A 15,898-nucleotide genomic window follows, 5' to 3' on the forward strand; every position below is an offset into this window, starting at 1 on the left:
TCCTAATCTAAGTAATACCAGTGAGCAAAAATACAGTGTCTTCAATGGCAAACATCCAACTTTCAGTATTATGCCAAACTTATTAAAGAACATGATACTGGCATTTTTACAATGATGGAGTAATAAAAATCATTAGGGCAATTTATCAGGTTTATAATGCACATCAAGTGAAAGGGCTGGCAGTGTGTGCAAATGTAGAGCACAGTGTGTAAATTGTTGAGTATTGTCAGGCAGAAGTGAGAAAATTAATTATGCTGGGTAAAAATATATGGGAACAAGAATTCAGCAGGCAATGTTAAGCAGAGAAGCACCACATGGAAGTATGGAATCATTGTTTAATCAATGGATGCCCTATTCTGGGTTCACAGCTGGGAGGTAGAAATACACTTGGAGATGCAGAGGTCCCTGATCCTCTTCATGATGACTTTGGCCAATCCCAACCAAGACAGTATTCTTAGTCATTCTCCCATGGAAGCAAGTGTCTTTGTGCCATGATCTCAGCTGTGGGCTCTTTCAATTATGCTTCCTCCAATGCTGGACTTAAGTATCCTGCAAGTGGAGCAGATTTTCTTCCCCAGAAGAGCAGCTGGAGACAACAGTGGGGAATCAGAAGTCAATGATTGTAAAAATTGAATCAACCCTACAGAGCCCTCTAGTGGTGAATAGTCACATTCAACTGATTCATGACCCATTATTATAGCTCAATGAGGACCCCAGCAACACTCAGGCCTCCCAGAATTAATTAAACCAAAGATGCTCTCCAGTTAGCACACCTTCTCTTGCTTGTTATTGAGAGAGGCACTTGAGAACTTAATCTAGGAGAGTTTCCTTGCCAGATGCTTTGATCCCCAAGAGCAGAGTCCTTACACACAGTAATCATAAGCCTCTCTCCCTGGTCCATGTCCTTGGATGCAATATGCAAGATTCATGACACAGAAAAATAAGGAAGGAAGGAAGGAAGGAAGGAAGGAAGGAAGGAAGGAAGGAAGGAAGGAAGGAAGGAAGGAGGGAGGGAGGGAGGGAGGGAGGGAAGGAAGGAAGGAGGGAGGGAGGGAAGGAAGGAAGGAAGGAAGGAAGGAAGGAAGGAAGGAAGGAAGGAAGGAAGGAAAGAAGGAAAGGAGAAAGAAAATAGCATTGTGGTGCAACTCATGGGTTTACCATAAATTTAGGTAAAGTGGCGGCTGGTGCTGTGCCATAATCATTAAGCCTCTGCCTGTGGCACTGGTATCCCATACAGGTGCTGGTTCATGTCTCAGCTGCTCCACTTCCAATCCAGCTCTGTGCTAATGACCTGGGAAAGCAGTGGAAGATGGTGCAAGTGCTTGGACCCCTGCACCCATGTGTGAAGAAGCTCCTGGCTTTGAGTTGGTCCAGCTCTGGCCATTGTGTCCATTTGGGGAGTGAACTAGCAAATGGAAGACCTCTCTCTCAGTCTTTCCCCTTGTCTATCTGTGATTGCTTATCAAATAAATAAGTAAATATTTTAAAAAATTAGACAAAGTAACATTTATCTGTGTAATTTCTGTTCTATAAGTAAATCAGAAATTAGAGACTAAGCATAATTGGTTTTCAAGTTTCCTATAAATCAAAAATTTACCTCTTGCAGTATCACACAGTAAAATTTACTTTTTCAAAGAGGAACAAGTTTAATAAGTGCCTTCAAAGAACTTTTTATGATGAGCCAAATTCACTGTTACCAGAAAAATATTTGTAAATTTTAGGAAGGCTGATTAGAAAAAAATCAGATATGCCTTCTCCTATCCACATGACTTTGTGAGATTAAGATAGTGCTTTGGCTGGCGCCATGGCTCAATAGGCTAATCCTCCACCTGCGGCGCCAGCACACTGGGTTGTTGCCTGGATGGAGCGCCAGATTCTGTCCCGGTTGCGGGCGCAGTGGCCATTGGGGGTTGAACCAATAGAAAAGGAAGACCTTTCTCTCTCTGTCTCTCTCTCTCACTGTCCACTCTACCTGTAAAAAAAAAAAAAAAAAAAGAGAGTGCTTTGTTTCAACTTTTTCCTATTGATGAATATTGTCACTTGAAATTTTTTCTTTAAAACTAAATACTAATTACCAGTAATCAATCATCCAAATAAGTACGTGATAATATACATTATTTTTTATTCAGCACATCACAGTGACAAATGTAGAGTAGTAGCACATTTATAGTCTGTTCTGGACTCTATTAAAATATTTATTTTCTTGAATCTATTCTGCTTTCTTCATTTCTTTTTTTAAAAGGATTTATTTATTTACTTATCTGAAAGTCAGACTTACAGAGGAGGGAGAGGGTGAGATAGGAAAGGAGAGAGAGAGAGAGATCTTCCACCTGCTGGTTCACTCCCCAAATGACTACCATTGCTGGGATTAGGCCAGGCAAAAACCAGGAGGATGGAACTCCAACAGTTCTTCCATATAGGTGGGAAGTGCCCAAGTACTTCAGCAATGTTCTGCTGCTTTCCTAGGCACATTAGTAGTGAACTGGATCAGAACTGGCACTTGAACCTGAGTTCATCTGGGATGCCAGCATTGTGAGCAGCTGCTTAATCTGCACCAAATGCTGGCCCCTGTTCTTGATTCTTAAAGGACACAGTAATGTCTACATGAAGAGAGATATGTACCAGACTTGAGTTTTACTATGGACAGATGACAGACACTGTAGATTTAGCTGAGTTTATGCCCAAGGGGTAGGACTCATTTAAGTTTCTTTTTTTAAAGATACGCTTTACTTACTTGACGACAGAGTTACAGAGAGAGGTAGAGCCAGAGCCAGAGCCAGAGCCAGAGAGAGAGAGAGATGTCTTCCATTCCACTGGTTCTCTCCCCAATGACTGCAATGGCCAGAGCTGAACTGATCCAAGCCAGGAGCCAGGAGCTTCTTCCAGGTGTCCCATGTAGGTTAGGGGCCCAAGGACCTGGGTCATCTTCCACTGCTTTCCCAGGCCATAGCAGAGAGCTGGATCAGAAGAGGAGCAGCCAAGACTTAAACTGGTGCCCATAAGGGATGCCAGTGCTGTAGGCTAGGGCTTTAGCCTGTTGCGTCATAGCACTGCCCCCCATTTAGGTCTTCTAACAAATTCTGGTGTTAGCTTGACTTATAAATAGAGACAGTTAATAAATTGCACAATAACCTTGGTAAATAATAGAGATATCTTTTGTTTATTTAGAAAGAGACTTTTAAAAGTAATTACATAAAGAATATAAGGAGAGGCTAGCATTTAAGCCACCATTTGTAAGAATAAAATCCTATATGGGTGCCAGTTCAAGTTCTGGCTGCTACACTTCTCATCCAGCTCCTTGATGATGGCCTGGGGAAACGTCAGAGAATTGGCCAAGTGCTTGGGCTCCTTCATCCATGTGGCAGGCCTGGAAGAAGCTCCTGGCTTTGACCTAACCCAATCCCTGTCTTTGTAGCCATTTGGGGAATGAACCATATGATGGAAGATCTCTCTGTCTTTCCCTCTTCTCTGTAACTTTGACTTTCAAATAAACAAATAAGTCTTTTATAAAAACAATATAAATAAAAATCAACTCTTTAGATATAGGTGATTTTAGGAGCTCATCAATGTGGCTGAGGAGGTTATGTCCTATCTGAAATGCTGGCTGGCATCCTTTGTCAGCACCTGTTCAGGTCCTGATGCTCCACTTCCTATCCAGCTCCCAGCCAATGGCCTGGGAAAGCAGCTGAAATGACCCACATGATTGGGTCCCTGCCATCTACATGGAAGACCAGGATGAAGCTTCTTTCTCCTGGCTTTGGTTTTACCCAGCTCTGGCCATTGCAGCCATCTGGGGAGTGAAGCAGCAGATGGAAAGTCTCTTCGACTGTTTCTCCATCCTTGCAAATCTGCCTTTCAAATGAGTACAATGTATCTTTAAAAAGAGAAAAAATAGGTGATTTTATCCAATGTTAAAATGAATTCTTTAATGTTTCTTCAAAGGTCCTTTATTCTTCTGTATTGTAGGAAATAGTTGAAAATATTTATACCCATTTTTATAGATTTTGAAAATTTATTTGAAAGAATTATAGAGATAGCAATAGAGATAGAGATATAGAAAAATATAGAGAAAGAGAGGGAGAGAGAGAGAGAGAGAGAAAGAGAGAGATGTTGGTTCCATTTGTTGGTTCACATCCCAAATGGCCACAATGGCCAGGGCTGGGCTGAACCAAATCCAGAAGCCAGGAGCTCCTTCTGGTCTGCCCACATAGGTGGTGCAGGAACCCAAATACTTGTACCATCTGGGATATGAACCGGTGATCATATCGGATACCAGCACCATAGTCGCTGTCTTTACCCACTATTTTCACAGTGCTGGACCTCAATTTTATTTTAAAAATAATAAAAAAATAAGTTGCATATTTTACTTACAATCAAATAGATTAAAAATAGGTACATTTGTTTTGGGAATCTCTAACATTTTCAATCATTATACCAATTTAAAAGTCTTAGTACATCAGCTTGAACAGATATGGAGGTCCAGGTTGGGTAGATTTTTCTCTTCTGTGGAATTAATATACATACATTCTATAATCCTAATGATTTTTAGTTCTTTAACAATGCTTTATATAAAAGCACTCAAAATTTCATGGTTATAAAATTAGATGATAATGTGTATTGCCCATGAACCTTTTGAAATACCTTCTTATAAAATATAGGGGCTGGCACTGTGGCATAGCGAGTCAAGCCACCACCTGCAGTGCCAGCACCCCATATGGGCACTGGTTTGAGACTCAGCTGCTCCACTTCTGATCCAGTTCTCTGCTATGGCCTGAGAAAGCAGTAGAAGATGGCCCAGGTCCTTGGGCCCCTGTACCGATGGGGAAACCCAAAGGAAACTCCTGGCTCCTGGCTTCAGATCAGCTCAGCTCTGGCCATTGCAGACATTTGAGGAGTGAAGCAGCAAATGGAAGACCTCTTTCTCTCTCTCTCTGCCTCTCCTTCTCTCTCTGTGTAACTCTTTCAAATTAAAAATAAATCTTGAAAGGAACAAAGGAAGGAAGGAAGGAAACAGAAGAATCAAATGAATGAATGAATGGAAGGAAGGGAGGGAGGAAGGAAGGGAAGAAGGAAGGAAGGAAGGAAGGAAGGAAGGAAGGAAGGAAGGAAGGAAACAGAAGGGGTAACAAGAACCTGAAATGACTGAGGCTTATGTCTTTGTTCCATCAGTCCCAACTCTGAGTATAGATAAGGACATGGGGTGCCAGTTTCTTTCTGGCTACTTCTTGCTTATATGAACCATTGACATATACTCTGGATTGGATTGATTGAAGAAGAGCAGTCTTGCATTTTTCCTGCATAATTGCTGGGTATATAGTAGTCATGTGCTCCTCTAAAGACTTTTGAAATATGTTAATTCTACATAGTAATAATGGAAGCATTATGATTATGAGGATAAAAGGAGAAATTAGAAACATTGCCCATGGTGGGAAAGATGGGCAAAATGAGAACAAAGAGGGATATAGGAGAGCAAAAGAGTCCTGCCCAGTTAATGTGAAGACAGATGTACACCTGAGTGTTCCTGTTTTGTTTAGTGTGTATGTGCTGTCAAGGAACTGTTGGGTAGTTAGTCTGGCCTGCTTCTAGTCCTGGGGCCCCTCATTTCCTCCCTCTCTTTATGGAACCCTGGCTGCTGTCAGGGGTTAAGGCAAAGACTGTTCTGCTTTCTTCCAGCTGAGTAGGGGTGAAGTAGAGACCTGTGATCAAGACAGCGTTCCAGCAGAAGCTGGCCTCTCAAGGGGGTTGCAGTGCCAGCTCACGGAAACTATCTCCATTCAAGGTTTCATGTGCATGACCATCTAGAATTTCTCTGCTTAAGTCTGGAGTAAATGAATCTAACAAGCAAATTAGATGCACAGAAAACAAAACAGTATTAGAGTGTCTAAGAAAGGTGCTATACAAACCAAGAGGGAGTTTTCCCATTGAGAGATAAAAGGAAACTGACAAGAAGGACTTGATAATTACCAGGTTGATGTTAAGGCCAGGCCAGGTATAAGTGAGGCCCAGACCTATCTATCTCTTCACATGGGGTACTGGAAGTGACATCATAAATGAGGTGGGAACCTCCTTAGGGAAGACACCCTGTTGACTTCCATTACCCACCTGGCCTGGGAGCAGAGCTGGCCTGAATAGATTAGTTTTAATAGGTTACATCTCTAAAAGACATTTAGAGCTCTGCCTGCAATGTTACTGATCCTAGGTCATCCCTTCAACCATGCTGGTTACTTTGGAAGTTGGGAAGAATGAAGGGCTTTTTCAGTTTAGGGAGGGCCAACAGGGTCTGCAGCTCTGACCCAGGAGTCCTTCAACCTCCAGGGAAGTTCCATTTCCACTAGTGTCACTCTTGGTAGAGTTGCCAGGCCCCTTCAGGAGCCATCTTCTAGCATGACTGCTGCTTGCCCAATGCCCAGATTGCTCATATTGCCAGTCAGTGCCATTTGAGGTAGACTGGCTTTGTTGGGTCTCCTTGGTGGAAGACTCCTATGTAAGGTAGCCATTAATTGGCCTGCCATCTATCCTTACATTGGTTCTTCTGCCTAAATAACTCCTCTTCCTCCTAGTCTCTGTTAAAGTGGACTACGGAGGCAGCCTTTGGGAAGGTCAGCCAAGGGGGTGCTCAATCCCATCCCTAATCCTTGGTGGCCAGAGCTAGAAATCTGTGGTCACAGGCATGTTATCACAGTGTTTTCCAGGGCTGGTACTGTGGCACAGCAGGTTAAAGCCCCAGCATGCAGTGCTGGCTCACCATATGGATGCCAGTTCAAGTCCCAGATGCTTCACTTTTGATCCAGCTCCCTGCTAATGCACCTGGGAAAGCAGCAGAGGATGGCACAACTCCTGGGGCCCCTTGATCCATGTGGGAGAACTAGGAAGAAGCTCCTGGCTCTTGACTTTGGAATAGTTCTGCTCATGTGGCCATTTGCAGAGTGAACCAGCAGATGGGAGACTTCTCTCTCTTTGTAATTCTTTCAGATAAATAAAATAAAAATAAACCTTTAGAATAAATAAAAATAAAAAAAAGAAAGATAAGATTATGCCCATAAGGAAAGGTATGTCCCTCTAGGTAAGATCAAACATTAAGACCATGTTATCTAAACTGTCATGCATTTTGAAGTAATTATTAAGACCCTCTCTCCCTTAGTTTGGTTTGAAAAGGAAGGTTTCAAATGTTTACTGTGCAAAAAGTCTTTCAGAACCTTGAAGAGGACACATTTTAAACATAGAGCCAACAATGTTTCAATTTCCATGAGCAGTAAATCTGATTTTTAGTACAAAATGTGAATGATGAAAGACTTTAAATAGGTAAAATTGTAAATGGTTAAATTTAAAAACTCATTAACTAAAAATAAGAGGTGATTGCCTACTCCAGACAGTATTTTCGAAAGCATCTGCAAGATTTTATAAAACATTTATCTCTTTTAGGCCTCTAGGACCTTTTCATTAAGATGACTATCATGACTGATAGCAACACAACAAGATGATAGGACTTTTGTAGCATTTGGACATTTGTATTGATAGCATTTTATATCATCATAACATTTAGTACCATTTCACATCTTTACACTACCTTTAATATAACCCAATTAGCCTAATTAGTTGATGTCTCTACAAGATGAAAGAAATATCCTTTAACATTTCCAGGGACCCAACTGGAAATATCAAAGTCAAAAGAATTTGGAACTTTATTTTTTGAATGCCTGCGAAGATGCCAAGAAGGCTTAAAATGTCTGGTAGAAATAGGATCCCTTAACATCTTAATGTAATATAGGCCAAACTTGATCATTGTTCAAAAGTGATCCCTCAAATGCTTTAAAATGAGCATATAATCAAACCACAACTCTTATTAATAAAGACTCAGGTGTTTTTAAACAATTGATCTCTTTGGTCTTTCTCTAAAATGGAAAAGTAAAACCTTAAATGAGTTAGCACACAGAATCATCTCATAATTTGAAGCAATTTTAACAGAGAAATAGAGAAGAAAAGAGAGCTTACCGGAGTTGGTAGAAAACTGACAGAGTCATCAATTAAACAAAAAACTATTAAAAGGAGATGCTTTTAATCTATTTCAGAATTAGCAATTAAGACTATCACCAAATAGTTCTGCTGATTTCCTTGAGTTACATTTTGAATTGATCTTTTAAAAATCTCCAAATTAAAGATTTTCTAAATAAAAGAATATAGCAAATCTCAACCTTAATCTCAAGCAGTCTTGAATAGTTTTCCATATATGATCATTTGTAAAAATATATTTGTTAACAAATTTAAATTACTTTATAGACTGTAAATCAGAGATTACAAAATAGGGCCAGCACTGTGGTGCAGTGGGTTACAGTCCCAGCCTGTGGCTCCAGCATCCCATATGGGCAATGGTTCAAGTCCTGCCTGCTCCACTTCTGATCTAGCTCTCTGCCATGGTCTGGGAAAGCAGTAGATGGCCCACATCCTTGGGCCCCTGCACCCATGGAGACCTGTAAACAGCTCCTGGTTCCTGGCTTTGGATCAGATCAGATCAGCTCTGGCCACTGCGGTCATTTGGGGAGTAAACCAGTGGAATGGGCAATCTCTCTCTCTGGCTGTACCTCTCTCTGTAACTCTTTCAAATAAATAAAATTATTCTTTAAATAATCTTCCTATATTCAAGACAGAAATTCCTTCAAACCCAATATCCAGTTGAATTTTACAGCTGAACCAAAATTTCATGCATGAGACCGTTATTTACCAAAGATATCTTTTTAGATTTTAAACTGAATTTGAGCCTAGTTTTTTATCCAGAAAACACCTTGGGCTAATAATGTCTGGTCAACCATCAGCTACTTGAAACTGTCTGAAACAACTACATCTTCAGGCAACTCCATGACTCCAAGGTTGACTGTGCCCAGTGGCCAGGGTGCCACAGACGAGTTACTCACTAGTGATTGTTCAACATCACATTAGATTTAATGAAGGAGGGCATTCATCAGAGCAGATGGGCACCTTCTTGTTGAAGAGATTCTCAATGAGGACAATCTAATAGGTGACAGAATGAAGTGCTAGTGTGGAGAGAGAGCTATGCCTGGAAATAGTAATGAACCCAGTTAGCCAGTTGGTTTGAGCATTATTCCACATAGGTTAGGAGAGCTATCTCCCAGGGTAATGTTTCCATGGGAGGGGCCCTTTATTTCCTTTCCACTCCTTGTGTGGAATATTGCTGGGTAGAGGGCTTCATGGGTGTGGAATTCCTGAAATTCCTACCAGAACTTTACAAAGGAATTGGTGGCCCTCTTGGTGGAGGTCATGAGAAATTCCAAGGTGGCCAGGTTAAAATAACAGGCAAGACTTTGTCTCCATGAAATATTAGCGAAGAGATTTTGGCTGCCACTAGACAAGGCAGGTGAAAAGATAGAAGAAGGCTAGGCATGGGGCATTCTTTCAAGTGAAGTTGCTCAGGACTTGCCACAGTTCTTGAGATTTCTTTGCTAGCACTGCCAAATATATTACTGGAGATGGCTGGAACAGAGATTTTTGTCTTCATGTGAGAGAGAATCTAGATGTGATATAGAGTAGCAGTGCGAGATGTGGCTGCACTGTGTTAGGTTTTAGCATTTTAGGTCTCATAGAAGGATAGGAAGTAGCTAGTTAAAGAAGTCTTTATGGGCCACTGCTGTGGCATAGGGAATAAAGCCTCCACCTGCAGTGCCAGTATCCCATGTGGGTGCTGGTTCATGTCCTGGCTGCTCCACTTCCAGTCCAGCTCTCTGCTATGGCCTGAGAAAGGAGCAGAAGATGGACCAAGTCCTTGGGTCCCTGAATCCATGTGGGAGACCGGAAAGAGGTTCCTGGCTTCTGGCTTCTGATCATCAGAGCTCCGGCCATTGCAGCCATTTGGGGAGTGAACCAATGGAAGGAAGACCTTTCTCTGTCTCTCCCTCTCTCTGTCTGTAATTATAACTCTCATGTTGGGGTCTCAAGCCTGATGCTAGCCCCTGACCAGCAGGGGCAGCACAAGCCCTCCCCAAAAAGGCGAATGGGAAGGGTAAGGTCAACAGGTGAACACACCACAAGCACCCATGAGTTCTGTCAAAGCAGGAACCACTTTATTGAGGAAGTGTGCAGGCTTATAAAGCTTACAAAAGACATGCACAGTAGGGGAGCCAATCAGTGAAAAGGTCATGCAGGCATGGGTGGACCACACACAGGGGCACCTTAAGCAAAGTATAGAGATCATGCACTGTCCACGTGTCTGGAACTAAAGCAGACCTATCATCCCTGCCGGTGGTCTGATGATCATACGTAGCTTAATGGCAGCAGCCACAAACACACCCCTCAAACATCCACCAGGCACCATATTGTGATGGAGATTTTAGGCAATGCCCAATACTCTCAAATAAAATAAATAAAATCTTCTTTTTCTTTTTTTGAGAGGCAGAGTTAGACAGCAAGAGAGACAGAGAGAAAGGTCTTCCTTCCATTGGTTCACCCCCTAAATGGCTGCTTTGGCTGGACCATGTCAATCTGAAGCCAGGAGCCAGGTGCTTTGTCCTGGTCTCCCATGCAGTTGCAGGGCCCAAGCACTTGGGCCATCCTCCACTGCCTTCCCGGGCCACAGCAGAGAGCTGGACTGGAAGAGGAGCAACTGGGACAGAACAAATGCTCCATCAGGGACTAGAACCCGGGGACTAGAACCTGCTGCAGGCAGAGGCTTAGCCAAGTGAGCCATGGTGCTGGCCAATAAATAAAATCCTGGAAAAAAAAAAAAAAGGCAGGCTAGAGGGGAATTGAAATTTAGAACTCGTGAATTAAGCAAAATACGGCCTGAGGGAAGAAGGTCCTTTCAAGGGTGTCCCTCAGGAAAGAGGCACCCACCGAGAACCTAAGTTCTGAGTTCTCTAAGAGGAGACCATGAAAATCCCCAAGCTCAGACTGGTGTCCCAGTTTTAAGCTGTTACAGATAAGCATTTCCCCCAAGAGCAGGAAACTGACTAAACATGCCAGGCCCTAAGAATGGGTCAGGATCTCAGGGGTGGGAGTAGGGAGGGGCAGAGAGGGCTTACAGGGAAGTTTTTCTCCCTTGGGGAGAGCAGGATAAAGAGAATACAGGGGAGAAGATGGTGGAGGGGTAGCAACTTCCCCTGCTGCCCTTGGTGAAGGGAAGAGGAGGAGGCTGTGAGATAGGGTGGGGAGGAGTGAGTGGAATACTTGTTCCTGAGATGCTGGCTTCTCAGGTGGAGGGGGGAAGTGACAGATTGAAGGGGAGGCCTCAGGCCTTCTTCTTCTATGAGAACTTGGAGTGAGCAAAGTTGATCCAAAGGAGGAAAAAGGCTTGGATCAGGGGACCTCTGACAACTTGCCATTTCTCTGTGCAAAGTTACTAAAATCTTAGAGAACTTTGAGATGAAGATGCCAAATTCTGCCCATTTTAGAATCATTGTCCAACTTATGTTGAGGCCAAATTTTAGTGCAGAGGTAGATTAATCACCTCTGCTTTATCTCCCCATTCAAGCTCTTCTTCCAAAAGTCTTTAAGAGGCAGGCTAGAAGGGCCCGTGCTATGGTGCAGTAGGTTAATCCTTCGCCTGTGGTGCCGGCATCCCATATGAGTGCCAGTTCTAGTCCCGGCTGCTCCACTTCCAGTCCAGCTCTCTCTCTGCTATGGCCTGGGAAAGCAGTAGGAGATGGCCCGAGTCCTTGGGCCCCTGCACCCACGTGGGAGACCGGGAAGAGGTTCCTGGCTTCTGGCTTCAGATTGGTGCAGCTCCAGACATTGTGGCCATTTGGGGAGTGTACCAATGGAAGGAGGACCTTTCTCTCTGTCTCTCCCTCTCACTGTCTGTAATTAAAACTCTGAAATAAAATAAATAAAATCTAAAAAAAAAAAAAAAAGAGGCAGGCTAGAGGGGAATTGAGATTTAGAACCCATGAATTAAGCAAAATACAGCCTGAGGGAAGAAGGTCCTTTCACAGGGTGTCCCTCAGGAAAGAGTCACCCCAACTGAGAACCTAAGTTCTGAGTTCTCTAAGAGGAGACCACGAGAATCCCCAAGCTCAGACCAGTGTCCCAGTTTTGAGCTGTTACAGACAAGCATTTCCCCCAAGAGAAGGAAACTGACTAAACATGCCAGGCCCTAAGAGGGGGTGTGAAATGGCCCAACCTAATACCCCAGGCCCTAAAGGGAGGAAGAAGCCTCATGAGCATCGCCCCAATGTGCTTGAGGTGGCAGAGACCTCTCTTACCAATCCAGTGGGTTGAGAATTAGGTTCGCTGTGGCCTGCAGTGATGAGATCTGGCAAAGGCTCTGTGAATGCATTGAGAAATGAGAAAGTGCAAGCAGATGAGAAAATGATCTGGAGAGCATCTCTCAGGGCCATCTGAGTCAGAAGGGAAAAGGACATGGTGGGAAAGAGAAGGTGGGGGGGGCAGAGACAGTAAAAAGGGAAAAGAGTTCAGAAAGGAGAAGAAAGTCTGGAGAAAAGTTGAAATGCACAGCTCTTACCAAAAAGATACGGGAGTGGCTGATTGAGGCTAGTTGCCATTCCCTCACTCCCCCCTCACATGGCACACCACATGTAAGGAGATGATACGAACTCACAGTCAGACTGAATTTATTCAAAGAAAATGAACTTGCAGAAGTTGACCAGCTGCCAGTGTGCACAAAGACCAAACATGTGGCTGAAGTCCCAGACCCCAGTAGCCTGGGCCTTATTATATCTTAGGTGGGTTAGGGTAGAGGTGGAGAATAGCAGGTGGAGATGAGCTTCTCCATACAGGTTTTTCAAGTTTTTCAAGGGCTTCTAAACCTGGAGAAGAATGTAGTGGGTGAGGTGGGAACAATGTAGGATGTGAGACTGGACTGGTCTCTTGAAAGAAGGCAGGGGTAACAAGAACCTAAAATGACTGAAGCTTATGTCCTTGTCCCATCATAAGCCAAAGCCAAGAGTCCGGAACTCCATCTGAGTTCCCACACGGATGGCAGAGATACAAGCACTTGGGCTACTTTCCCAGGTGCATTAGTGTTGTGGGCTAGCTTAGGCTCAAACTTCAATTTCATGCTCTTGCCTTTTACTTAAAGAAGAATTCTAAGTTCAGGCACAAATACAACATGCAGCATGATGAGGCTTATTTATAGTGAGAAGAATTCATAGGAACAAATAGTCTTTATTAAAGCAGAGTGTGGCAGGAAGGGGAAAGACAGACTTCCATACCAGGCTCTTCTGTGTCCACGAGGGGAGAGAGAGAAAGCATGCATTCCCCTTCACCAAGCTTCTTATGAGCTTCCAAAAGGGCAGTGTTTACATAGTCTGCTTGACATGTGGGTGATAGGATTACATGGGGGTGGAGGAGGTATGGCTTTCAGCTCATGAACTATCTATCTACCTTAGTTTTTCCACATCATGAGCAGAGAGCTGGATTGGAAGTGGAGCAGCTGAGACTGCAACCAACACACAGGTGGGATTGCTTGCATGTAGAGGTGGCTTAACCCATAGTGCCACAACACTGGCCCTGATATTGACATATCATTAACTAAACTCTATTTCATTTTCAATTTCTGTTATTGCATAATATACTTTTTCTGTCTTAGTAACCACAAATTATCATTTTAAAATCAAAATCTAGACATTTTAATTATAAAAATAATACTTGGGGGTGGCATTGTGATTCTGCAGGTTGAGCTGTTGCTTAGAATACCAGTATCCCATAACAGAAAGCCTGATATGAGTCCTGCCTGCTCTTCTGTTCCAGCTCCCTGATAATCCAGTTTCCTGGTAATGCACCTGGAAGGATAGACAGTGACCCAAGTGCCTAGATCCCTGTTGCTGTGGATTTGTTTCTGAGAGGAAGAGCGTGGTGGGGGAAAGAGGTGTAGAGTCACCACACAGACCCCAGGAGTTGGGTGAAAGCAGGCCTGAGGCAAGCAGTTGCTACAGCTGCTTATATAGTAAGGCAGCCAATCCAGTCAAGGGGCGGTCTATGCCCTAACCAATCAAGGCCTGTTGCCAGGCAGTTTCTGAAACCATCCAATCACAGCCTGTTGTCAGTCAGGCTCTGTTGTCATGTGGTTTCTGAAGCCACCTAATCACGGCCTGTTGCCAGGCAGTTTCTGTTGCCAGTGGCCATCTTGGCATGACCTTCTCACCTTCTCATTCCACCACATTGATCCCTATCACCTATGTGGGAGACCCAGATGGGGTTCCTGGTCTCTGGCTTTATCCTAGCCCACCCTAGATATTGAAGCCATTTCTGGAAGAAAACAGTAGATGGAAGCTCTCTCTCTCTCTCTCTCCCTCAACTTCTCCCTCTCTCTCTATCTACCTTTAAAAATACATCTTCAGTAACAATACACATATTAGCTATTAAAGACTGCGGAAGAGTATAAAATGAAAGCATGACTCCCTTCATTCTATACTAGTCATATTTTCCAGAACAAACTACTCCTAACTATTTCTTATATTATCTTCTGAGATTTCTATATGCATATATACAAGAGTACTTTAAAGTATCATGAAAATGTAATCAAATGATTAAGTCTAATTTGCTGTAATTAATTTCTTTTTAAATTTTTATTTTTATTTATTTGAAAATCAGAGATACAGAGAGGCAGAGACAGAGAGAGTGAGAGTGAAAGCAAGGTCTTCCATCTGTTGGTTCACTCCCCAGATGGCCACAATGGCTGGAGCTGAGCAGATCCAAAGCCAGGAGCTTCTTCAGGTCTCCCATAAGGGCACAGGGGCCCACGGACTTGGGTCATCTTCCACTGCTTTGCCAGGCCGTAGCAGAGAGCTGGATCAGAAGTGGAGCAGCTGGGACTTAATGGGCACAGCAGGTGACAGCTTTACCTGCTGCACCACAATGTCGGCCCTTGTAACTAATTCTAAAGTCCATGCATACAGGAAAGTTTCAAAACCATTTGTGTAGTGTGTATTATGAAAAGAAGTTAATGAATTACAAGTTTTGCACCAAAATAATGTCATCTTTAATTCCATTTCTCATGAACTTTTTGATGTGCCTTCATAAAGATATATGTGCAGAGGGCTAGCATTGTGGCATAAATGGGTTAAACCACCACCTTTAATGCTGGCATCACTTATGGGAACTAGTTTCTGTCCCAGCTGCTCCACTTCTGATCCAAATCCCTGTTTATGTGCCTGGGAAAGCAGTGAAAGATGACCTGGTTGAAGCTCTTGGCTCCTGGCCCCTGGCCCCTGGCCCTTGGCCCCTGGCTCCTGGCTCTTGGATTTGGCCTGGCTCAGCCCCAGCCATTGCAGCCACTTGGGGAGCAAATCAGCAGATTCACAGGGAGAGATGGAAGAGCTCTCCTTGTCTGTCTCTCTGCCTTCTGAATGAAATGACAATGAGTAAATACCACTTTATAAAGAGATACATATGCATGTGTCCTTTTTTTACAAAGGGGCATTTTTTCTGTACCTTGTTTTACATAAGTACTCTGTCCCTACATCATTTTTCAGACCTATTACATATTTAGTATTTGACTGTACAGATATACCATAATGCATTTTACCAATTCTCTGTCAATATACATTTAGGTTGCTTCTGTTTTATTCCCATCTTGAACAATACTACAAAGACCTGACTTGCTCTTTACATATTTGACCAAATATATATAAGATAAATTTGCAGTTGAATCCTAGCAAAGGACATTAACATTTAAAGAACTTTGATCTGCTAAATTATCCTCCAAAGAGAGTACTGTGTTATTCTCCTGCCAATATGAGTGCAAGGGCCTGTTTCCCCACACCTTCCAAAAGTGTGTGTGATCAGAGTCAAAATTCCGTCCTATTCTTCCGATTTCCCATTTCTTCTGCTCTCTGTCTTCAACTTTTCTTTCCCTCTTTTTAGGTCTCTGATCACACTTGGCTTTTGCCAAACTAATTTGTGAATATGTTCTGCAATTATTTCCTCTCTT

General features: G+C 43.1%; 1 long non-coding RNA gene across 4 annotated transcripts in view; it reads right to left on the reverse strand.

Moving 5' to 3' along the window:
- Positions 1–321: 321 nt before the first annotated feature.
- The window catches only part of LOC138848221 (uncharacterized), a 76,527-nt gene continuing 60,950 nt past the window's right edge, over positions 322–15,898 (reverse strand). For all 4 annotated transcript variants that reach the window (XR_016230121.1, XR_016230120.1, XR_016230119.1 and 1 more), the window contains one exon: positions 322–586. This is a non-coding gene — a long non-coding RNA (uncharacterized LOC138848221). The remainder of the gene's footprint in view (positions 587–15,898) is intronic.

This window comes from Oryctolagus cuniculus, chromosome 2 (assembly GCF_051225735.1).
Source record: "Oryctolagus cuniculus isolate XC-2025 breed Fujian yellow rabbit chromosome 2, ASM5122573v1, whole genome shotgun sequence".
In the NCBI taxonomy this organism is placed as follows: Eukaryota; Metazoa; Chordata; class Mammalia; order Lagomorpha; family Leporidae; genus Oryctolagus; species Oryctolagus cuniculus.